The following is a 12,198-nucleotide window of genomic DNA, read 5'->3' on the forward strand; positions in this document are numbered from 1 at the left end:
CGGGAGGACGCCCCACCTTGGGCTGAGGAAAGCCGAGGATGTATTCTGTGGTGGGGCAAGCGCGCAGCCTCCCGGACAGAGCGGACCTAGGAGACCCGTGCGGTACCCGCGGCCGAGCATCCGACCGCGGGCGGCGGTTTTTAAGGGGCCAACGACCAGCCTGCGGGTAGGTGGGAGCCCAGGGGTGGGAGAAAGGCATTCTCTACCTAGGAATAGGCCTGGGACCCTGGGCAAAAAGACTGGAAGGCTGACCCGCGGTGGGGTAGGGGTAGGGCATGGAGGATGGACCCCGAACTGCTCCTGAGCGCCCCCAGCAGGCCTTCTCTTCCTTCGCTCTAGGTTCCCTTTTCTGCGGCAGCCAGATCTGTGTGCTCGCCTACTCCTCTCCCACGGACACACAATACCTGACCCCGTGATTCAGGGTTTAAGCTCCACTCTCTCCCTTGTTCTATCCCACACGCCAGCCATAGCAGCCTTCTTCCAGTTCCTCCAGTATAAACAGGGCTTCCTGTCTCAGGGCCTTTGCACAGACTCTCCTGCCAGTAACTCCTTCTCTGCTTTTTGCAAGGTCAGGTATTTTTCATTGAGTGGAGCCCAGCTCTCAGCTTACAGGTCTCCCCCTGAAAGGCTTTTATGTACCCATCCTGCAAAGTAAGATCTTTTCTCCCCTCCAAATATATTTATTTTTGATTCCTTTATACTTCTTACCACACTTTGTATTTATTTTGTTTAATTCTCTGTGCCAGTTTAATGTAAAATAGCACAAGGGTTGAATCTGTCTTGTTGAATCTGTGACTGGCACATAGAAGGTTCTTGAATATTTGCGATAGCGCTTTTATTGATTAATTGGCTCCTTTCTCCATAGAACACGAGAACCAGGTATGCCACCTGGGATAGGGCAATTCTGCAGAAATCTGGGCTATTTGCCGCAGCCTCAATCTGTCAAAGTTTAGAGTTGGCACCTGAGTGTGGTTTTCATTTCCTGCAGTTTCCCTTACAGCCAAAGTCAGTACCTCTTTGGGGCAGTCTTCCTGGGCCCTCACACGAGGCTTTATGGAGTCGACGGGAAAAAAATGTATGACTGTCAAGAAGAACTTGAGCTCTGAGACAGGGAGTAGAAAGTGAGAATTCGGGGAGAGTGGTGTTGAAAATGTGACTGGGATTAAGATGGAAAGAGTTCTGGAGATGGGTTGCACGAGGATGTGAATGCACTTAACAGGACTGAACTGTACAGCTTAAAACATGTAAATGTCATATTATGTGTGTTTCGTCAATACTGGAAAAAAAAAAAGGTGCTAGTCAACAACACATCCTCCGTGAGACCTTCTAGGGGTCTACCCTTCCAGACCCTGAGCAGCTAACCACCCCTTCCTACCAGGAAGTGCAGTGCAGAATGTGCGCTTAGGATCTGTTTGATCAATGGTGAGTTGGTGTTGGAGAAATCATTGATGTGGTGCTGGGGGTTGAATTCACATAAAGCTATGGGAAATCGGCGGGTTTTGATGGAGGAGGGGTTGAAATGGAGGAGGCAGGCGCTGTGGAGAAGAGGGCTTTTCCTGAGAGTCTCATGGGTGCAGAGGGAGGGAAACTCAAGTCCACTCTAAATGTGAATCTGCAAACCTCACACACATCCGCTCTCTCCTGTTTCCTGACTTTTGAGACAGCAGGTGGTGCTGTTTAGCAAACTTGGGAGCCGGGAAGACGAAACCTGAATTTTTAACTTGAGATGTAGCACATCTACCCTGGTAATTCTCTCTTTCCATCTGCCAGAGCAGAGGAGGGTATGGGAGATCAGAATCTTCTTCCTCTTTGACCTCTAAAGAACTCCTCGGCTGGCCCTGGGGAGGAGGAGGCTGAGATCTGTTCTCATCCGTTTTCTCACGTGTGTTGGTATCCGAAATGTCCTTGGAATGCTGTTCAGGTGAAGTCCTGGGTGGCGGCCACCTGCAGCTTGTCTGGGAGGGGTAAGGAAATTAGCAGGCATTCCCACACACCCTGCATCCCCCAGACTGACTCACCCTCCTCCTGGTTCAGGGTGGCTTCGAAGGCTTTGCCTGTGCCCTCTGGTTGTAGGAGTCCCCCTTTCCATAGAAAGCTAAACTGCTCTGAGGTGTCTGGGACTCCACAGTAAAACAGAGCAAATACTTGAAAAACCACCTCCTTAAACATATTTTTAAATTTCAGGAGTTCCTCCAGTGAGTGTGCGTTCCAGAAAGCGTGGACTGCTTGGTCAACTGCGGACGTTTCTGCGTTGGTTAGAGCATCAGATTAGGTAGGAGGTCTTCTGTCCTGGGAATCCGGATTTGATTGTTTCACTGGGCTTTGTCCCCAACAATGACAGGATTCTGGGGAATGAAAACAACACTGGTTTGACAGCTTCAGCAAGTTTTTAAAAGCCCAACAGGCCAAAGCCCAGCGTGCCTCTGGGGCTCCATGGCACGCCGCTCACTCTTAGCGCACTTTCATGCCCCTACCCTCGTTTTCCCTCTGCGTCACCTTTCCTGTGTTCTAATTTATGTTGTTTATCTTCACTTATGTGGTTTTGCAAGCAGCCTTAAATCTTTTTTGAAACAGGGCAGGACACAAATAAATAGAAAGAAAAATATGGTTCTAGAAGGTTAGATGTTCTGATATTGGCTGAACTTAGTGCTAATATAAGAAAATGACTCCATCTCTTAGTCACCGTAACATCCAGAATCTTTCGCGATTGATGGCAGAGAGAGGATCTCCTGTGGAAAAAGGAAGCAGAACCCAACAGCCTTGACTCTGACCCCCTCACTCCTTTACTGGATGAAAACTGAAATGATGAGAGAAAAATAGGTGAAGTTCTATCCCACGCCACAACCTGGGTGAACCTGGAAAACATTAGGCTAAGTGAAAGGAGCTGAATACAAAAGGCCGCAGATTGTATGAGTCCATTTGTAAGAGATGTCAAACTAGGCAAATCCACAGAGACAGAGAACAGGTTAGTGGTTGCCAGGGGATGGAGGAGGAGGAACTGGCATTGGTTGCTAAAAGGTATGGGGTTTCTTTTTCAGGTGATGATAATGTTCAAGGTGATGATAATGTTCAGGTGATGATAATGTTAAATAATGGTGGTGGCTGCCCAACATAGTGAAAATACTAAAACCCACCAAGTTACACACTTCAAATGGTGAATTTTATGTTATGTGAATTATATTTCAATAAAATAAATAAAAGAGGCTTGATATTTAAAAAAAAAAAGAAGAAACTGAGGTGAATGAGGAAGGCCTTAGGTTAAGAATTTAACACCATTTTCAAATGGTTATGTTTGTGTTCTCAAGGGAGCAGCCATTTAAAGACCTAGAAGCTGTATTTTTCACTCCTTGCAGGCCTGAAGGACCCCACTGGGGGGTGTATATGTCAGAGAGGAAGAGGGAGATTGAAGAAGGACCAAGCGTTGCTCTGTGTTTTGTGACTGACTGACTTATCTTAGGCTATTATCAACTATCAATGGCTATTTTAGGAAATGGAAAATGTAAAGCCATACTATTTACAATAGCATCAAAAATATCAAATATTGGGGGTAGAGGGTGGGAAGGGATAGACTGGGATTTCAAAATTGTAGAATAGATAAACAAGATTACACTGTATAGCACAGGGAAATATACACAAAATGTTATGATAAATCACAGAGAAAAAAATGTGACAATGAGTGTGTATATGTCCATGAATGACTGAAAAATTGTGCTGAACACTGGAATTTGACACAACACTGTAAAATGACTATGAATCAATAAAAAAATGTAAAAAAAATCAAATATTTAGGAATAAATCTAGCAAAAGACATACAAGATCTATATAGAAAATGACAAATATTGAGAGAAGTTAAACTTAAAAAGGACATACCTTACTATTCAGCTGTAAGAAACGACAACACAACACCATTTGCAGCAACATGGATGTCCCTGGAGAATGTCATTCTGAGTGAAGTAAGCCAGAAAGAGAAAGAAAAATACCATATGAGATCGCTCATATGTGGAACCAAAAAAAAAAAAAACAAAAAAAACACCATAAATACAAAACAGAAACAGACTCATAGACATAGAATACAAACTTGTGGTTGCCAAGTGGGTTGGGGGTGGGAAGGGACAGACTGGGATTTCAAAATTTGTAGATACTGACAGGCATATGCAGAATAGATAAGTAAGATTATATTGTATAGCACAGGGAAATGTATAAGATCTTGTGGTAGCTCACAGTGAAAAAAAAATGTGACAATGAATATATGTATGTTCATGTATAACTGAAAAATTGTGCTCTACACTGGAATTTGACACATTGTAAAATGACTATAACTCAATGAAAAATGTTTAAAAAAAAAAGGACATATCTTGTTCATTGTTTGGAAGATTCAATATTGTAAAGATGTCAAATTTCCCCAAATAAGTCTGTAAACTCAATGCAATCTCAATCAAAATTGAACAATTTTTTTTAAAAGAAATGAACCATTGATTCTAAAATGTATATGAAAATGCAAAGGACCAAGAATAGCCAAGACATGTAGACAAAGGAAGGACAAAATTGAAGGCTTCACGTTACTAGATACCTATATGTATTATAAAGCTATAATAATTAAGATGGTGGGTGTGGCACTGGTTCAGGAATAGACTGATATTGCAGACACACACTGCTATATATGAAATAGATAACAAGGTCGTGCTGTATAGCATAGGGAACTATACTCAATACCTTGTAAAAGCCTACAATGAAAAAATACAAAAAGGAATATATATCCATAGGTATAACTGAATCAGTATGCTGCACACCAGAAATTAACACAACATTGTAAATCGACTCTATTTCAATAAAGAAAAAAAGAATAGACTAATAGACCAATGGAGTGGGATAGAGTTCAGAAGCCAGTTCACACATAATGGTGACATTGAAGAGCTGGTGGGGAAAGCTGGTGTTTTTAATAAATGGCAGTGAGTCTAAGAGGGGGGAAAAAAAAGAACCTTGACCCCTATCATATTACATACTAGAGAAAATTTTGTGCTTCAAGGACAACTGCATTTCCTGTGGCATAGCTTTGTGTTATCTGATTTTGATTTTATGGCAGCTGTTTTATAACTCTAACTTACAGGTAATCGATAGCAATGCAAAACTCATGAAAATAAATTCTATCTGATGGATGGACACCACCCCCAGTGGAAAAAACCAGTTTTGTGTCAATTTGCACGTTCATTTCAGTATTCCTGACCTAAACACCTGTCTGTTCTTTGGATTCACCTTGGAACAGGTTGAAACACCTTGCCACTTTTCTTTCTTAATAAGTTAAGTAAAAATTTAACATGTGTTCATTTTTGTATCTGTTTGAGTCATGGTTTTAGCTTCTTTGGGGGAAAATTATCTTTTAAATATACACAAAAATTAATCCTAGATAGTTGCTAGCTTAAATGTGAAAGTAAGGCAATAAAGCTTCTAGAAGATTATAAAGGATACTGTATTCATGACTTTGATGCAGCAAACATTTCTTTAAAAGAAAAAATAAAATTATTTATTTATTTATTTTCGAACTTTTTCCCCCTAACGAAGGCACTGGGGATTGAACTCAGGACTTTGTGCACACCAAGCATGTGCTCTACCACTGAGCTATATCCCTTACCCCCAGATTTCTTAAATGGGATACAAATGCATTAACCATAAAAGATTGGTAACTTGTATTTCATTAAATGTAGGAATTTCTTTTCACTCAAAAACACCACTAAGAGAGTGAAAAGGCAAGCCACAGAGTGGGAGAGGATATTTGCATTAGTTTTTTTTTTTTTTGGCAAAGGTGGAATATACACACATATATCATATATAGCCCGTGAATCAATAAGGAAGAATCAATACGAAAAGAAAAATGGACAAGAGAAACGAATAGGCACATCACGAAAGACCATGTCCAAACAGCCGATAAACAAGCACAAAGCCTCATCAGTCATCAGGGAAATACAAATGAAGGCCACTGCATGTCCACCAGGACAGACTAGGGAAGACTGACAATACCAAAGCTGACAAAGACGTGGAGAAACTGGATCTCTCAGAAGTTGTGAATGGGAGTATAAATTGGTATCACTCCTTTGGAAAAGGGTTTGGCAATATCTCTTAGTGCTAAACGTATATCCATCCTGTGATCCAGCAATTCCATTCTTAGGAGTGTGTGTATGTTTATGCAGATGCACCAAAAGACATAGGAGAATCTATAGCAAATTTTTTCCTAATAGGCTTGGATTAATTTCCCGTGGTTACTGTAGCAAATTACCACGCATGCTTGGCAGCTTAAAACAATAGTAATTTATTCTCTCTCTGTTAGTTCTGGGGGCCAGAAGTTCAACTGTAGAATGAAAAATAAACTGTGGTATAGTCACACTGTGGAAAACTACAGAACAATAAAGGTGAGCAAATTACTGCTATGTGAACCCCACTGGTGAATTTCACAAACATAAAACGGAGTAAAAGAAGCCAGACCTCAAATAAATACCTAACGTATATGAGTCATTTACATAATGTTCAAAAATAGCAAGACTGATCTATGTGGATAGAAGTCAGGTTAGTGGTTACCTTTGGAAAGGAGCGAGCCTAGTGACTTGGGGGCACTCCAGGGAGATTTCTGCAGGTGCTGACTCTAACCTAGTTCTGGATCTGGGTGGTGAAAATTCACCAGGCTGGACAATTTCGTGCACTTTTCTGTATATCATGTTTACAGCACATTTTCATTTTCTTCCTCTTTCCTTGCTTATAGCTATGCTGAATGCTATAAGAAAGTTTGTTTTAAGACATCTGTTCCTATGTCATATAAACATCTTTCTTCCATATTCTGAATATGTTAGATTTAAATACAGACGTATATTAAAATCATGGATGCTGATGACAATATTTTCTTTCTCATTATGGGGTTTAGGTGGTACCCTCTCTCAGAAACGTTTGTTTTGGGGACATGTATATGTATTTTTTGGGTCTTCAAGTTTTGAAGAAAACTTGAATTGGAGGACCCAATCATGCCAAGGAACAGGCCCTTTGGTTCCCTTGCTTTTCTAGAAAATTTAGTATCACTGACCTTCCTTGCTGAAGGCATCCCCAAACTTGGAGCGTGGGTCTCTGGGGTGGTGGTGGGGAAGAAGTTACCCCAGAGTGAATCTTTCAGACTTAGGAGAAATATTACACATCTTAGGATGGGTAAGGGATGGGATTTCTCGAAGGTGGGCAGAGATTCATAAGAGGGGTGAAAGGGGCAGGTAAGAAGAGGGCCCTTAAGGAGAGAAGCTGGTTAGAACCTGGTTCAGACCTCTCAAAGCATCAAGGGCTGGGCTGGGCTTTAAGCTTCCAGGTCTCCATTAGAATTCCTTAGGGTGTCAAAAGTCAGCGCAGCCATCAGCCCTGTGTCATGTGTTGTGGCTTCGAGAGGGAAGAGGAGTAAAGGGTTGGTGGGGCTACTCACATTCCCCTCCTGGCTGGTTCTGCTGTGATGAGTTCTGTGTCCTAGGAAGGGAGGTGGGTCCCAGCGGTGGAGAAAGTAGAGGCTTGTGGCTTATACGGGAGAGGCCAGGAAGAGAACAAGACCCTGAGGGGCAGCTTCAATGGGACAATTCAAAGAGGAGTAAACACTCAAAACTTCTGCTTCCCCACCCCCGTATGCAGTGAAACTGATTCTGGAAAGGTGCAGTATGGCTCACATCTACGATGAACGCAGATTTCTTTTATAATTAGAAACAGTAAACCTTATATTTTAAAAAGATGGCTATCCAGGTGGTGGTAGAGGGGGAAGGAAGGGAATGGATTAATGCTGAAGGTTTAAGGGGTCCTTCGTGTCTCCTCTACTTAACTGGGGCTGCTGTCCACTGGCAATGGAGTTGGGAGAACTAGAGATGGTTACGGCAAAGGTGAGGAACACATCTCCCGCCTTCGGGGTGCTTGCCAGGGAGTAAAACCAGTGCTGACTCAGAGCAGCAGCAACAGGCTGGGAGACAGGCAGCGGTTCCTCGTGGGAGCGGCAGAGGGAAAGCTTTGTGCGGAAGGTGGGAAGGCGAGGGCTGCACACTCTATACCTTTCATTTGTGGGATTCAGGGCTCTTCCTGGAAGGGACCTGACAGGTTGGAAAGACAATACCTTTATGTTATCCGTGAGGGAAGCTTTGTTCAACAGAGTAATACTGTCGACAAGATTGTAGGGAAATGGTTGAGCCATTTGCCTGGTGAGACCCTCCCTCCTCTGTCCGCTGGGCCATGGTTTCAGCCTCCTCATTGCCACAGCCCCTGGGGCAAAGGGAAGAGAACTTGGATCTTGTGGAGAAGCAGGATGCCCCTGCTCCTGCATCTGGAAAGAATCTCAGTCAACTGAAGAGGCAGGAAGGAGGCTGAGGCAGCTGGACCCTGAGAAGCCAGAGGGCTGTTTATGCAGCACCCCAGCAAATGAGTCACATGGATGGACTGTTGTCACCACACCCCAGAGTCTGAGGCAAAGGAGAAGGACCAGCAGCCCCACCAGCCCCTTTCTGCTCCTCCCTTGGGAGGGCATGTCAGGCATCCATCCCCAGGGTGACTTTTGAGAACGGTCATGCTCTGGGGGATACTGAGGGGCCGTGGGGAGGCCGGCCCTGCCTCCCACCTGGAGTGGCTGGACGTGATGGCTGCGGAGGGGAAACCTTCCAGCCGAGCCTAAAAGCCGATCCCCCTGAGACCTCACTGCAAAGCTCAGTGTTCCCAGGGAGAGGCCCAGGCCCAGGCTCTCTCTGCTCTGCTGCTTTGGGAGGAGGACAGGTCTAACCTGCCGGGCGGGCCCCTTGTCCACTGAAACTCTTTCCTCTCCCGGCCAGGGCTGGAGGTGGGGCAGGGCGAGAGGAGAGAGCAGTCATCTCTCCACACCCTGGCTGTGGGAGGTGTTTACAAAACCCTCGGAATTCAGGGAACCCGACAGGGGTCAGCAGACCCAGGTGAATTCCTCCGAGGGCAGGTGGGGACCAGGCTGGCCCTCGTCCTTGTCCTTGTCGCTGGGTCTGTTCCCCCCCACCTAGACTGTGGCTCTATAAAACTGAGAGAAGACAGCCTCTTAGACTCTGGGCAATCAGTAGGTAAGCCTTGAGGGACAAGGTGCTCTGGTGGTAGGAGGAGGGGAGGAAGCCACAAGAAGGCAGTGTGGGAGGGCAGCAAGCCAGCTCCCAAGCACGCCCTGTACTGGACCTCCTGGCATCTCTCCTCTGACAAGTTTTCTGGTCAACTCCACTCCTTAAGTGTCTAGAGAGCAGGGTCTGGATTTCTCTGGGGAGGGTAGGGGCGAGGCAGCCCTGTTCTCCCCCAACCTACCCTCTCTGCGTTCACACAGAGCCTGCTGGTGTCTGACAGAAACCCAAACACATGACGTCACCAGTGTTCCTGGTTCTTCCTCCCTCATGCCTCTCCCTCTGCCTTCTATTCCTTTCCACCAGTGGATAGGATGCTTTGCATCTTACTCAGCCCATGTCACACCCAGCAGGCTGTCCTGCTATGCTTCATCCCTGTTTCTTTTTTTTACTGTGGAGGCATCACAAATGATGTGAGTGTAGGGGAAGGAAACCAGAGCTGAAAATCTTTGACTTGGTCCAGCTAGGGTGCACAGGAGCAGTGGACAGGTAGGACAACCGTGGGCAGAGGGGAGTACGGTGGTGCCTTATTTAATGCAGTATCAACTTAGAATAGTCACGCCTATGGGTCGGGGTAGGGCAGAATGGGGCCAGAAGCAGACAGTCCCAGGTGGAAATGAGGATAGGCATCTGGCTGTGACCTGCCCTGCTATTGGTAACTTTTGCTCACACCTCCTTACCACCTGAAGTGTTCCCCTTAGCTTGGTGTTCATGATCTGCCTGATCTAGGCCCACCTACCTTGGCTGTTTTATCTCCCCCACCCAGCCCCAGCGTCCTCCCAAAGTATCCCACAATCCAGCTCCAGTGGAGTACTCATAACTCCTAAATGTGCCCCCTGGCTTTGGCTGGTCTGCTGTCTCCTGAGATGCTCTTCCTCCACGTCCCCATGTCTGCCTGTCAAATTTGGTATTGTTTAGGGCCTGGCTCAAGGCACTTCCTTCATAATCCACCTGCTTAGAGAAATCGCTCTCTCCTCGGAACATCCAAAGCATTTTATTAACACAGGACTTCCTTCACAGCTTGGGTCATGGTGTGCCTCGGAACTGGGTGTGTGCCCTCCATCCGCAGCCCTTAGCCCATGCTGGGCGCCAAGCGCATTCTCAATAAATCTTCACAATAATGAAGAGAGCCACGAGGTTGAATGAGGTTAAGAGATTGTCAAGCAGGGGAAATGGCACAAACAACAGAGTTCTGTTGGGCTTTCCTGCCACTTACACGTCTGGTGCCTGCATCCTTTTCCCTTCCGATCACAGTTAAATATTTACAACCTACTAAATAGGCCTTTCCATCATGGTAGCCGCCCTCAGTCGCAAACCTGAGGCATAATGTCTGTCTTCCAATTTCTTACACTGTGAAAGGAAACACTATGCACTCCATGGTGGGTTGGGATAACCTGCAAACTCTCCAATTCCATAGCACTTCCTGAGGACCTACTGTGTGCCCAGGTTTCCTCTAGGGGCTGTGGAGGAGACAAATAAGTCACCACCTGGTCCTGCCTTGAAGAGGGCTGTCAGAAACCAAATCTTGGAGAAATCCAAGTGAAGCCCTCTTGTGGGCAGGACGTGGGTAGGCAGAGAGGTGGGCAGGGCAAGCATGCGATGGAGTGATACCAAGTGAGTAAAGGCCTGAGGCAGGGAGATTATCTGGACTACAGTTTGTTCAGGAGATGGAGGAGAGTGATTCAGGATGCGGCCCAGACAGGAATGCCTTGAAATCTTTGGTAGGTCTGAGGTTAATGTAGTTGGTGGTGAGGCAACCCTGCAGGATTTCGAGCAGGCAGTGTACAGTGTGGCTAGAAGGGAGATCAACCTAGAGGTCAGGTGGGAAACTAGAAGCAATCCAAGATTGGGGTTCTTTTTATATTTTAATTGAAGTATATGGTCAGTTACAAATGTGTCAGTTTCTCGTGGCGAGCATAACGTCCATCATACATATACATACATATATTTGTTTTCATATTCTTTTTCATTAAAGGTTATTACAAGATATTGAATATAGTTCCCTGTGCTATACAGAAGAAATTTGTTTTTTTAAATCTATTTTTATATATAGTAGTTAATATTTGCAAATCTTGAACGCCCAAATGTATCCCTTCCCACCCTCTTCCCCTGGTAACCATAAAATTGTTTACTATGTATGTGAGTTTGTTTCTGTTTAGAGATGAGTTCATTAGAGTCTCAAGATTGGGGTTCTGAGGATCTGGAAGAAGCAAGGGATTAAGCGAAAACACTGGATGGGAGTTAGGACACCCGGGTTCTACTCTCGGCTTTGTTGTAGGGACTAGAACAAAACACTGCTCTGCTCTGAGCCTTTTCTTAACTGTAAAACCTAAAAAACCTTCAAAGTCACCCTTGCAATCTGATGATCAATATTTGACTCTTTGAAGTGGGATATTGGGAAGGAAGGGAATGGGCCAATCTAATGGAACAAGGAAATGTCTGACTGGGCGCCCAGAGGTAAAGGCCTAGGAGAGACTGAGGAGGGTCCAGCCAGGGAGAAATGAGGAACCGCCTCGGGGAGGCCCGTTTGGCAATCCCATTTTCAGTTCCTCCTTTCCTCACCTTCCCGGATTTAGCCTCTGGGCCTCACCTTATTTGGTGAGGGTGGGGAAAACAACACTCCCACACCACCTCCCGCCCCTCTCCTTTACCTTCCCCTTTCCAGGCTCTCAAATCACCCTTCTGGGTCCCCGTCACCCGGCACCATCCCTGAACCCATTTTCCTCCAGAGTAACGGCCAAAGCAGGAAAAACAGTGAATTTAGGATCGCGTCCCTTATCACCCTCATAGCTACCGTTTATTGAGCTCACCCTGTGCCAGGTGACATTATTATGGGGTGATTGTTAGCTCATTTTACAGACAAAGAAACTGTGACCCAAGGATGTTAGGTAATCTGTGCAAGGCCACACACCTGCCAGTTGGCAACGCCAGATTGGAAATGAAGTCTAACTGCCCAGTCGCTGCTCCGGCCAGTTCTGGTTGGACCACGCGATCTTTGGCAGTTGGGGACCCCAGCCCTCACCTACCCACCCTCAGACTGGAATTCTCCAAGCCCCGCCCCCGCCCGCGCCGC

General features: G+C 45.6%; 1 long non-coding RNA gene across 1 annotated transcript; it reads right to left on the reverse strand.

The window, feature by feature from the left end:
- Positions 1 to 810: 810 nt before the first annotated feature.
- LOC140689437 (uncharacterized) lies at positions 811 to 12,098 on the reverse strand. Its single transcript, XR_012064374.1, has 3 exons — positions 11,777 to 12,098; positions 3,871 to 3,944; positions 811 to 2,345 (listed from the first exon to the last, which is right to left on the reverse strand). It is a non-coding gene; the product is annotated as an uncharacterized lncRNA (long non-coding RNA).
- Between the last annotated feature and the right edge of the window lie 100 nt (positions 12,099 to 12,198).

This window comes from Vicugna pacos, chromosome 26 (assembly GCF_048564905.1).
Source record: "Vicugna pacos chromosome 26, VicPac4, whole genome shotgun sequence".
In the NCBI taxonomy this organism is placed as follows: Eukaryota; Metazoa; Chordata; class Mammalia; order Artiodactyla; family Camelidae; genus Vicugna; species Vicugna pacos.